The following is a 12,836-nucleotide window of genomic DNA, read 5'->3' as shown; positions in this document are numbered from 1 at the left end:
AACAAAGCAAGACTCCCATCTCTACCAAAAACTGAAAAATTAGCTGGGCATGGTGACATACACCTGAAGTTCTGGCTACTCGGAAGGTAGTGATCCCCTGAGACAGGGATCACTCGAGCCCAGTGGATTCATGTTGCAGTATGCTATGATAGTCTGGGTGACAGAGTGAGACCCTGTCAAAAGAGAGACAGAGAGAGAGAGAGAGAGAGAGAGAGAGAGTGGGAGGGAGGGAGGGAGGGAGGGTACTCTGAAGATGCTCCTCTGCTAGTGAAGATGGAGGAAGTGGCCACAAGCCAAGGAACTCGGGCAGCCTCTGGAGGCTGAAAAACACAGGAAACAGATTCCCCTGAAGCCTCCAGAAGGAATGCAACCCTGGTGACACCTCGATTTTAGATGTTTCGCCTCCAGAACTGTAAGATAACAAATGTGTGTTGTTTTCACCAGGTTTGTGGTAATTTGTCACAGCAGCAATTGGAAGCTAATATAGCCATGTGTCCATATCTGCATCTTGAACCCTTTCTTTCTTTTTCTTTCCTTCTTTCTTTCTTTCTCTTTCTTTCTTTCTCTCTTTCTCTTTCTCCTTCCTTCCTTCCTTCCTTCCTTCCTTCCTTCCTTCCTTCCTTCCTTCCTTCTTTTCTTTCTTGACAGAGTCTGGCTCTGTCACCCAGGCTGGAGTACAGTGACACATTCTTGGCTCACTGCAACCTCCACCTCCTGGGCTCAAGTGATCCTCCCACTTCAGCTTCCTGAGTAGCTGGACCACAGGCATGTGCCACCACCCCTGGCTTGTTTTTGTATTTTTTGTAGACATGAGTTTTCACCATGTTGCTCAGGCTGGTCTCAAACTCGTCAGCTCAAGCAACCCACTGCCTTGGCCTCCCAAAGTGCTGGAATTACATGCACAAGCCACTATGCCTGGCCTATTAAGGGTTAATTGAACCATTTCTTACCCAAGTGGGATCATATTCTATGTGAGTTTTGTAGCTTGCTCTTCTTATTTTTCCAGCTAACGGCAGGTCTTGAAGGCCTTTTCTGTAAGCGCACGTAGAGCCACGTCACTCCTGTTAAAGGCTGGTGGAGGTGGTGTTCATTACCTTCCTTCTGCTCCCCATGCATCCAGCCATCTGCAGTCAGGTAGGGCCCTGTGGCTCACTACGGCTGTTGGGTTGTGGGCAGAAATGATATGACTGGCTCTGATTTACGTGAAAGAGGGAATTAGAAGTCCAGTTTTATCATCCAGGCCTAAGACTCGCACTCAGGCACCCTGTTCCCAGGGGGCATCTCATGGGGAGACACGCCGCAGAGAGAGTGGCAGACAATGCTGGTTGCTATGCCAACATCTACCCTTCCTTTCTTCTCTGTAACAAAGCCTGGCTTGAAGCTGGGTACATCACTTGGTCTCCCTCGATGCTAAGTGTGGCCTTGTGTCTCAGGTCAGGGTGGGAAGGCTGCTCAAATGGGGATGACTCACGCAGGGGGCGCTGCTTTGCCTCCTGCACTCCCTGGGCTCTCCAAAGTGATTTTAAGAAGCAGGCACTTGACAGCCCAGAAGCTTCTCTTCATCCACCGTTTGGCTTAATTGAGGTGGTGGTGGGAGGCCACAAAGGCTGCCCAGCCCCTCGGAACCACTGCCATGTCTTTGGTTCAACCTTCCTTCATCCACGTTGCTCTAGCCAAGAGTCTTTGGTAGCAACAAACAGAGACCCATGCAAGCTTTCTTCCACTAAAACCGGGCAGTCCGGGCAGCAAACTTCAGATTCCAGAAGGCTTCAGGAATGGAAACTTCTCTCTTCTTTGGAGGCCTGCGTCGCTCCACAGCCCTGCCTCTGTCTACTGCTGTCTTACTCTCCATTGTCTCTCAAGCTGCCTCAGGATCCTTAGGGTGTTGCTTTTGCAGTTGGAAACCTCTGTGGCTGGTGGTGCCTTTGCCCGAGTTTTTGCTCAGGCCCACTTGGCTCATTCTGCCCACTTGGCCTGGCAGGCTGCACTCAGCTCGTGCTACTGGCCCGGATCTCACACCTGACAAGGGTGAGCCAGTAGCAAAGTGGAGTGAGTGTGGGGTCCAGCCACTGTGCACAGCCAGGTGAACTGGCTGCTGCTAAGGGACAGGCAGCTCCAGGCACTGGCACAGGCACCAACTCCGTGCAAGGCTGCAGCTGGATAAGATGTACTGCAGGCGGCTTCCTCTGTGGTTACCTATGTCTGGATGAGGGGAGCATGGTGGTGCCTGGAAGCTTGGCAATGCCAGGAACCACAGAGCTCCAAAGAAGGTGTCACAGCCCTGGCTCAGGGAGCCCCTATGTCTGGGCTTCCTGAAGGGCCACAGCTCTTCTCTCCTTCTTGTTGCCCACAACACGGTGAGTGGGGGGTTGGGGGGCATGTTTCAGCCCTGTTTGTGTTACAGCTCTTTCAGTCACACCATGTGGTGAGTTCTTGTCCCATGTCCAGGAATAATGAGGTATGTTGGCAACTGGAGAGTGAGAAAGATGGAGAGGAATTTTATTGAGTTACAGAACAGCTCTAGGGAGACCCAAAGTGGGTAGTTTGTTTCCACAGGGAGGTAGTTCTGATGAATGCAGCCCTCAGCAGAGAGGAGATCCGGAGTGGGTAGCTCCTTTCTGAAGGCAGGGCATCCTGATGAGTGTCCAGCTCTCAATGGAGAGGAGACCCAGGGTGGGTAGCTCCTGTCCACAGGCAGGTTGTCCTGACAAGTTGAGGAGACCCAAAGTAGGTCGTCCCTTCCTGCAGCTGGTAGTCCTGATGTCTATGGGAGTCTGGGGTTTTTATGGGCTTAGAAGGGAGGAAGTATGTGCTGACCATGGGCAGCCATAGGTGGGCCTGGAAAAAGTACCATAAGTTCTCACTCCAGGCTGTGGACTCCATCTGTAACTGACAGCCCAGCCCCTAGGCTTCAGGCTGTCCCTGGCTTGAATGTGGGGCTTCACTGGGGACCCTCCTCTTCCCACTCAGGAGCCTGTCTGCCTCCTGCTGCCATCAATGTGCCATCCACAGCACCCAAGCTGTTCATGTTGAGGGGCACCTGCAGGCCCTCACTGAGCTGCCCTCAGCACCACTTTGGCTTCCCTCCCATGCTGGTTGACACCCAAAGTCCAGAGGGGGCAAGGTTCCAGGGGGCTGGCATGTCAGCACCATCCCAAAATCAGGCACTCAGCCAGGTCATGACAGTGCAGGATGGGCCACAATTTTGCTCTACCCTAGAGTGGGCACTGGGAGCAGGGGGAAGCCAGGCAGCAGGAGCAGACACTTTCAAGCCTGCAGGGGTAAGGGGCTTCCTGGGCCCCCAAGAGTGCACGGATGCCTGGGTCTGGAGCTGAGGCTGAGTGGCTGCAGCTGTGCCTGGGAGCATGGGGCTTCTGTCCTGCCGACTCAGTAGGGGCCGGGGCTCCCGCCTGTTCTGTGGAGCGTGCCGCCCTGACCACACCTCCCCCACTGCAGCTGGCATTTTCACAGTGGCCTCTCCAGATGGGCCATTGCTGCCATCGAAGCCAATGATGTCTACTTGCTCCCTGTCCACATGACTGGTGTTTGCTGTGTCTCTAGAAAAAAAATGCGTCAGCCAAGAGGAGGCTTAATACCCTATGCCAGGCCCTATGCTATGATTGGCCGCTATGTTGATTTAAAAAGACAAGGTATTAAATGTACCTCCCCTTAAATAAAGCCATGGGACTGGCAGTTTATGTACTTAACAGGAGCTGGGCAGGGCAGATGAAAATGAAAGAGGGGAACATATATTCAGGGTAACTTGACTATGTGTCTCCTGGGTTGCAGTCCTCAAATTTGGCCCAAATAAACTCTCTAATTATACATAAGAAAGAAAGAGAGAGAGAGAGAAAAGAAAATCACAGAAGACAAGAATGAGCTGCATACAAACTTCTTGGTTCAGAGGGGCTTCATTACCCACCATTACAAAATTAGATAGGAAACCAAAATTCAGCTGAAAATAACCTCTGAAGAACAATCTACTTATAGGCAGGTGTGGTGGCTCATGCCTACAATGCCAGCACTTTGGGAGGCCGAGGCAGGAGGATCGCTTGAGCTCAGGCGTTCGAGACCAGCCTGGGCAATATAGTGAGACACCCCCGTTTCTAATATAATAAAAGGAAAAAAATTAATATGGCAAGTGATATTAGTGAAAATACAATAAGGAACCCTGAAATTATTGCGCATTCTAAGAAGCAACAAAACATTGGCCCAAACTGCTGGAGTTAACTTCTTGGAACTCTGGAAATTAAACAAAGACTTGCAAGAAGTCAGGAAGCACTTGATAAGAGGAACAGCTGAAGGAAGGGCTGGGGTCTCTGTAAGAGCAGCAGGCTTTTTGGCAGTTAACTTACCCTATTCCCCTCCCTGGCTCCCCAGCAAAGCAGGAAACTTGAAAATGAGAGGCCAGTTCAGGTGCAGTGGCTCACGCCTGTAATCCCAGCACTTTGGAAGTTCGACATGGGTGGATCATCTGAGGTCAGGAGTTTGAGACCAGCCTGGCCAACATGGTGAAATCCCGTCTCTACTAAAAATACAAAAGTTAGCCTGATGGCGTGTGCCTGTAATCCCAGCTAATCAGGAGGCTGAGGCACAAGAATTGCTTGAACCTGGGAGGTGGAGGTTGCAGTGAGCTATCACGCCACTGCACTCCAGCCTGGGTGACAGTGAGACTCCATCTCAAAAAAAAAGAGAGAGACCAAATATACAGACAATGGCCAGGCCATATACACAAACAGAACTCTCACCCACAACCGGTAACAACAAGCCCAGGAAGGAAGCCAAACCCTTATCTGCACATAACAACTCAGGAAGCCAGCATGCTACAAGTCAGACTTGTCGGAGGTCCAATTGCTCTCTCTAGAAACAATCCACAAAGTAAAAACAATCACTTCTGTGACAATTGGCCCCAAGCAGCCAGTTGACTGATTAATAACTAGCCACTTTCCTAATTTTTGTCCCCGCTTCCAGCTGAGGAACAACCAGAGAAAGTCAATTTGCTCCCCTAAGCAATCATATAGAAGCCCCATTTCTAGCGAGTCCTCCAGCTTCCCTGGGTCAGCAGCCTCCAATCTGCACACACCTGAGCCTTCCCTTTCTTCCAGCACGAAGCTTCCCCACTCCCCTGCCTGCTTTTGAGTGTCTGCCGAAACACAGGAGAGTGGCTTCCTCCCTTGTCATAGCAAGCTCTGAGTAGATAAATAGCCTTTGCTTCTCTATTTCCATACAGGTAACAGCACACATCCTCAGCACCAGAGAGAGCAGAACAGACCTCATGCTCAAAGAACTGTCATTATTTGACCTGTCTTCCCTGGAAGACCAGCTCAAAACACTTTATTTTTTTTTGACCCAGAACTTTCCCAGTGTTGAAGACTTATGCAGGGAGTGTTTGTGGAAAACACTTATAGCCAAAGGCTTTAGTTGTTGCTGCCTGAGGCAATAGATAACAGTTGAGAAAAACAATAATTGAAATTCTTCCTTTAATTGGAAATGGTGTTCAAAACCAGTACTTGAGTGCTCAGTGTGCTTATTGCTACTAAGGTGTTTGTGTGTGTGTGTGTGCATATGTGTGTGTGTGCGTGTGTGTGCATGTGTGTGTGTGTGCGTGTGTGTGTGTGTGTGTGTGTTTGAGATGGGGGTCTTTTTATGTTGCCCAGGCTGGTCTTGAACTCCTGGACTCAAGTGATCCTCTGACTTCAGCCTCTCAGGTAGCTAGGATTACAGACTCATGCACCATTCCCAGCTCAGGGTATTGGTTTTTAAAGGCCCTTTCAGCTAGCAGGGTAAAAAATAGAGTCATGAACCACATGACAATGTTTGGGTCAATGATGGATGATATATTTGATGGTGGTCTCAAGATTATAAGACTGTGGAGGCTAAAGCAATTCCATCTTGGATTCTAATCCACTATGGCGACTTCTCATTAACCCCTGTTCAGGGAGGCCTCTAAGATTTCTATTTTATCTACTGTTACCATAAACCCTGGCCTGGGGTCAAAATGACCTTGGCCATAAATCCTGCCCTTAGGCAGATTCACATAGCATTCTTGCCCTTCCCTAGGGGATCAGCTTCACTTGTCCTACACGTTCTTTCCCCTATGGTAGGAATGGTGTGGGGGTCCACCAACTTTTGGCTACCTGAGACGTGGCTTCTCTTCATAAGTCTTTATTAAATGCTTCTTTCTGAGGAGCTGGATTTGTCAGCCTCTTCTTTAGCCCTCAGCTTCCTTGGACTTTGGGGGTAGGTTTGCATGGACTGGCCTGCTATGAAGCAAATGCCACGTTTTTACTGTACTTTTCTATGTTAAGATATGTTTAGATGCATGAATACCACTGTGTCCCAATGGCCTACACTCTTCAGTACAATCACATGCTGTACAGATTTGTAGCCTAGGCACGATCGGTTATACCGTACAGCCTAGGTGTGCAGTAGGCTGCACCATCTATGTTTGTGTGAGTACACTCTATGATATTTGCACAATGACAAAAATCACCTGACACATTTCTTAAAAGGTATCCCTGACATTGAGAGAGGAGAAAGAAACAGATCAGACAGGCAGTTAGGGTGGGTCCTTGGTTGAATTCTTTCAAACAAAAGAACAGCCTGCAGTGATAGATAAGGGAACTTGCACGGGTGGCGGGGGGCGGGGGGGCTTGCCTAAGACATGCCCACAGCTGCACTGATAAGAAAGGTGGGCGGATCACCTGAGGTCGGGAGTTGGAGACCAGACTGACCAACATGGAGAAACCCCATCTCTACTAAAAATACAAAATTAGCTGGGCATGGTGCTGCATGCTTGTAATCCCAGCTACTCGGGAGGCTGAGGCAGGAGAATTGCATGAACCCAGGAGGCGGAGGTTGCGGTGAGCAGAGATCTCACCATTGCACTCCAGCCTGGGCAACAAGAGTGAAACTCTGTCTCAAAAAAAAAAAAAAAAAAAAAAAAAAAAAAAGAAAGCCTACATAGGTGACTTGCCCAGACATGCCCACAATGGAAAATTCTGTCCCCTGACACATGTGCAGTAAGGGTTACAAAGCAATATGGAGTAACTCAAGCCAAGGGCACACATGCGCGTTAGGAGGTTGGGGTAGAGCTACCAGAAGTTTGTGCCTTAAGCAAAGGAGACACTCGGCCCTCTTCAGTTTCCTATAAAAGCCTTGGCATTCAGTTGTAAAAATGGCAACCCTCTTCAAGTCCCCTCTCTGCAGCAGAGAGCTTTCTTCTTTCACTTATTAAACTTTTGCTTCAAACTCATCCTTTGTGTCCACACTCTTCAACTCTCTTGGTTGTAAGACAAAGAACTCTGGGTGATACCTCACAATGAGAGACTGCTCCATTGTGGTGCATTGATGAGACTCTAACACCATTAAGTGACACATACCTGTATATGTGTTCATACTAACTCATGTCACATATGTAACCAGCAGCATGTATCTACAACTATTTCTATATGTAGCTATCTGCATCTGTAGTAAGCTAAGAATGAATTCATACTGATGTATAATCCATCACCACATGGATCATTCTAGCTTCCTCCCCTTGCTTTTGTGTAAACACACTGAGAAATGTAGCTTCTACCATCTGCCACTGTTTACATAATTGCTCTATTCCAGTATATTTGTATAGCAGTATCTGAATTATTAGCTCATGCCTCCATAGCAAACAACTTTATTAACTAGACTACAGTGCTTATGTGCAATTCCTTCTGTCTTTAGTCTTACAGGTGCAACTCATTTCCAAGTTACTTAGGTCAGCACCTTCCCATCCCCTCCACCCCCACCCCTCCATACCCTCCAGCAAAGTTGTTGCATGCATTTGTGATACAGTTTGTTGCGTAAACCAAACATACAATTCTAAGCCTCCCAACTGACTGAAGAGACCCCTCCTTTCTATCAAGGGAGTCCAAAGAAACCTGAAAAACTACTTCATGTGATGACAGGAAAGAGGGGTCAGACATGCCTCATTATATTCTCCTCCCTTTGGAGTTCAGGCACAACTGACCAACACTAACATTAAACAGAGGTCTTAAGAGTGACAAAACAGACTCTTTATAGTAATAAGATACCAAATTCCAACCTGACTCTAGTATAACATCACTTGACAGATAGTGTGTTCCTGAAAGAAATCAAAATATTTATCCATATATATATATATATATATATATATATATATATATATATATATATTTTAGACAGAGTTTCACTCTGCCATCCAGGCTAGAGTGCAGTGGTGCAATCTCAGCTCACTGCAGCCTCCACCTCCTGGGTTCAAGTGATTCTCCTGCCTCAGCCTCCCGAGTAGCTGGGATTACAGGTATCCACCACCACACCTGGCTAATTTTTGTATTTTTAGTAGAGATGGGGTCTCACTATGTTGCCCGGGCTGGGCTCGAACTCCTGACCTCAGCTGATCCACCTGCCTCAGCCTCCCAAAGTGCTGGGATTACAGGCATAAGCCACTGGGCCCGGCCCCCAAATATATTTCTTTTCTTTTTTTTTTTTCTTCTTGAGATGGAGCCTTCCTCTGTCGCCCAGTCTGGAGTGCAATGGCACAATCTTGGCTCACTGCAACTGCTGCCTCCCAGGTTCAAGCAATTATCCTGCCTCAGCATCCTGAGTAGCTGGGATTACAGGTGTGCACCACCATGCCCAGCTAATTTTTGTATTTTTTTTTTTTTTTTTTGAGATGGAGTCTCGCTCTGTCACCCAGGCTGGAGTGCAGTGGCGCGATCTCACTGCAAGCTCTGCCTCATGGGTTCATGCCATTCTCCTGCCTCAGCTTCCCGACCGAGTAGCTAGGAGTATAGGCGCCTGCCACCATGCCCGGCTAATTTTTTGTATTTTTAGTAGAGACAGGGTTTCACTGTGTTAGTCAGGATGGTCTTGATTTCCTGACCTCGTGATCGGCCTGCCTCGGCCTCCCAAAGTGTTGGGATTACAGGCGTGAGCCACTGTGCCCATCTGGAGTTTGACTTTTTAAAATCAACAACAGTTAGATTCTCTTGTCACGGTCTGCATTCCTTCCTGAGAGCCCCCTCCCCAACCTCCTAAATTATAATATTCGTAGGAAAGTAATAGACTTTCAACTATTAACAGATAGCCTGCAATATTGCTGTAAACACTGATTCATTCTAGGGGTCTTTATTCTTTGGGATTTTCTACATAGACAATCATCTCATCTGTGAACAAAGACAATTTTGCCTCTTACTTTCCAATACGTATACATTTTATTTCCTTTTCTTGTTTTATTGCACTTCCTAGGAATTTTGTATGATGTTGAATCGTAGTGGTAAAAGGGGATATCTTTGCCTTTTTCCTGTTCTCAGGGGAAAAGCATTCAACTTTTCTTCATTAGGTATGATATTAGTTGTAGGGTTTTTGGGTAGATTAAAAAAAACAAATTGACAAAGTTCCCTCCTCTTTCTGGTTTTATTTACTGAATTTTTAAAATCATGGATGTGTGTTGGTTTTGTCAAATGCTTTTTCAGCATCAATGAATATGATCATATGATTTCTTTTCTTTATACTTTTGGTGTCATGGATTGCATTAATTTATTTTTGAATGCTGAATCAGTCTTGTATACCTGGAATAAATACCATTTGATTGTATGTTTAATTCTTTTCATGTGTTGTTGGATTCAATTTACTAATATTTTGAGAATTTTTTTTTCTTTTTTTGAGATAGAGTCTTGCCGTGTCACCCAGGCTGGAGTGCAGTGGTGCAATCTCGGCTCACTGCAAGTTCTGCCTCCCGGGTTCACGCCGTTCTCCTGCCTCAGCCTCCTGAGTAGCTGGACTACAGGCGCCTGCCATCACGCCCAGCTAATTTTTTTGGTATTTTTAGTAGAGACTAGGTTTCACAGTGTTAGCCAGGATGGTCTCGATCTCCTGACCTCGTGATCCGCCCGCCTTGGCCTCCCAAAGTGCTAGGATTACAGGCATGAGCCACCACGCCCGGCCATTTTTTTTTTTTTTTTTTTTTGAGACAGAGTCTCACTCTGTTGCCTGGGCTGGAGTGCAGTGGCACCATCTCGGCTCACTGCAACCTCCGCCTCCAGGGTTCAAGCAATTCTCCTGCCTCAGCCTCCTGAGGAGCTGGGACTACAGGCGCATGCCACCCAGCTAATTTTTGTATTTTTAGTAGAGACAGGGTTTCACCATGTTGTCCAGGATGGTCTCGAACTCCTGACCTCAGATGATCCACCTGCCTCAGCCTCCCAAAATGCTGGGATTACAGGCGTAAGCCACCGCACCCAGCCCTCTGTCACCTAAATTCTGACAAATTTAGAGAATATTGATTTGAAGGGATGGCAAAGAATTAACATGCCCCCACTGCCACCAGGTCCCAAAATGACTCAGAATTCCAGGGGTGCCAAGCACATTGGGTTCCACGCAAAGCATCTTGGTGGCCCTGGGAACCTGCCCCCACCTGTTTGCCATCTTTGTTTTTCGTTTTTATTTTGTTTTTGTTTTTGATTTTTTTTTTTGAGACAGAGTCTGGCTCTGTTGCCCAGGCTGGAATGCAGTGACTTGATGTGGGCTCACTGCAACCTCTGCCTCCCAGGTTCAAGCAATTCTCGTGCCTCAGCCTCCGGAGTAGCTGGGATTACAGGCACGTGCCAACCATGCTGGCTAATGTTTGTATTTTCGGTAGAGACAGGGTTTTACCTTGTTGGCCAGGCTGGTCTCGAACTCCTGACCTCAAGTGATCCATCCGCTTTGGCCTCCCAAAGTGCTGGAATTGCAGGCATGAGCCCCCGTGCCCAGGCTGTGTGTGCTGTCTTGATCCTGATGGTTGCATCATCAAAGAGAAGATGGAATCAAACAAAGGGCATGACCTTCTTCTTGCAATTTGGTAATCATGTAAAAGTAGTAGACAGACTTCCCTGTGCTAAAGGAAACATTAATCCAAGGATACTTATTAAAGCTCAATAAGGAAGACTTCTATTCAGGACCATCGGGATCACTGTAGGGAACACTTGCAGTGGGGGAGGGAGACTGGGCTCAACTCCGACTGCAGCACCAGCAAGCAGGGACTTGTAGCCAAGGAGCAGGGTGGGGTCAGCAGATGGAAAATGACTAAGAGGAAATATCACAGGTGACAAGGATTCTGGGGCAACTGACCTCACAGGATGCTTGCTGAAGACAGGCCAGGGCAATCAGACATCCCCTGGGGGATGGTGGGAGATGAGGAACCTGTTCAGATGTGGAGGGTGATCAGCTCTCTAGAGGGCAGGAGTTCTGGCTAAACTGATTTAGCAGAGGGTTCTTTTGCTAAAACTAGATTTTCTGAGGAAGTGCACAGAGGGGCCCAGGGGAAGGAAGGTTTAGAAGCCTAACCAAAGTATGGTCAAGCAAACAATCATTGTCACTTTTAAACTGAGTTTCCCCCCCCCCCACAATTTTTTAACTGCTGAATTTTAGGTCCATTTGCTAACTAAAGTATTTATTTGTTTAATTGTTCCTGTAAATAAGCAATATTAGACTACATGCATATGTAAAAGGACATCTCTGTATGTCTCAAAATTCATAATAGGAAAAACAAAAGCACCAAAACAAGAGGAAAATAACCTCAGCTTGTAATTTGTAAATAAATACTCCCTATTTCTTTTCCCTGTTTGAAGATAATTAATGGCAGTCGACTCTGTAGCTGGTTTTGTTGTATAAATATGTTCTTATAGGAAGCTTGTCTTTTTTAACCTTTTTTTTTTTTTGAGGCAGGTTCTCACACTGTCACTCAGGCTGGAGTACAGTGGTGTGATCTTGGCTCACTGTAACCTCTGCCTCCTGGGCTCAAGCCATCCTCCCACCTCAGCCTCCTGAGCAGCTGAGACTACAGGCGTGCATCACCACACCTGGCTAATTTTTGCAGTTTTTTTGCAGAGATGGGAGGGGTTTTGCTACATTTCCCAAGCTGGTCTCGAACTCCTGAACTCAAGCAATCCTCCCACCTCGGTCTCCCAAAGTGCGTGGATTACAGGTGTGAGCCACTGTGCCTGGCTCTATTTTAAATTCTTGATTCTGTTTAAAAAAAAAATTGTGACAACTTTTCTCCAAAAAAGGAGGGAAGAAAATATTTTCTAAAAGTAAAATTTTAAATGATGTTACATTTATTCATTCATTCAAAACTTCTTTTTTAAATGAGACAGGATCTTGATCGACTGCCCAGGCTGGAGTGCAGTGGCATGATCATGGTTCACTGCAGCCTCAACCTTGTGGGCTCAGGCAATCCTCCCACCTCAGCCTCCTGTGTAGCTGGAACTACAGGCATGGGCCACCACACCCAGCTGATTATTGTATTTTTGGTAGAGACAGAGTTTCTCTGTGTTGCCCAGACTGATCCAAACTCTGGAACTCAAGAGATCCATCTGCCTAGGCCTCCCAAAGTGCTAGGATTACAGGCAATGAGCCACTGCATGGGGCCCAAAATATATTTATTGAACACATTCAACATCCAGCATCTGTACAAGGCCATGGGTGCTCTGAGCAGAAAACAAACAGGCCAAATCCCTTCTTCATGGGTCTTAGACGGCAGTGGAGGAGGCCAGCCAGCAGGGAATGAGCACTCAGAGGAGGCATGGTGGGGAAGGAAGCAGGCCGAGAGGGCCACAGGGAGGGCTGGGGCTGGATGGCCAGGGAGGGCTACACACTGGGCACAGACCTGAGGATGGTGAAGGGTGGAAGAAGTCATTCCAGACAGAGAGAACTGCAGGTGCAAAGGCCCTGGGGCTGTGCTTGGCTTACTTGAGGACAATGAGGTGGTAGGCAAGCTGCCTGGTGTAGGAGGGGCAGACAGTGAATGGGATGAGGTCACAGTGGATGCAAAACCTGCGCCA

The 12,836-nt window shown here is 47.5% G+C and overlaps 1 long non-coding RNA gene across 1 annotated transcript; it reads right to left on the bottom strand.

The window, feature by feature from the left end:
- Window positions 1–563: 563 nt before the first annotated feature.
- On the bottom strand, window positions 564–12,763 carry LOC107973986 (uncharacterized). Its single transcript, XR_001716538.3, has 3 exons — window positions 12,662–12,763; window positions 10,669–10,788; window positions 564–2,470 (listed from the first exon to the last, which is right to left on the bottom strand). It is a non-coding gene; the product is annotated as an uncharacterized LOC107973986 (long non-coding RNA).
- Between the last annotated feature and the right edge of the window lie 73 nt (window positions 12,764–12,836).

This window comes from Pan troglodytes, chromosome 13 (assembly GCF_028858775.2).
Source record: "Pan troglodytes isolate AG18354 chromosome 13, NHGRI_mPanTro3-v2.0_pri, whole genome shotgun sequence".
In the NCBI taxonomy this organism is placed as follows: Eukaryota; Metazoa; Chordata; class Mammalia; order Primates; family Hominidae; genus Pan; species Pan troglodytes.
Note: the sequence above shows the minus strand (reverse complement) of the source record. Positions and strands in the feature narration are given on the sequence as shown.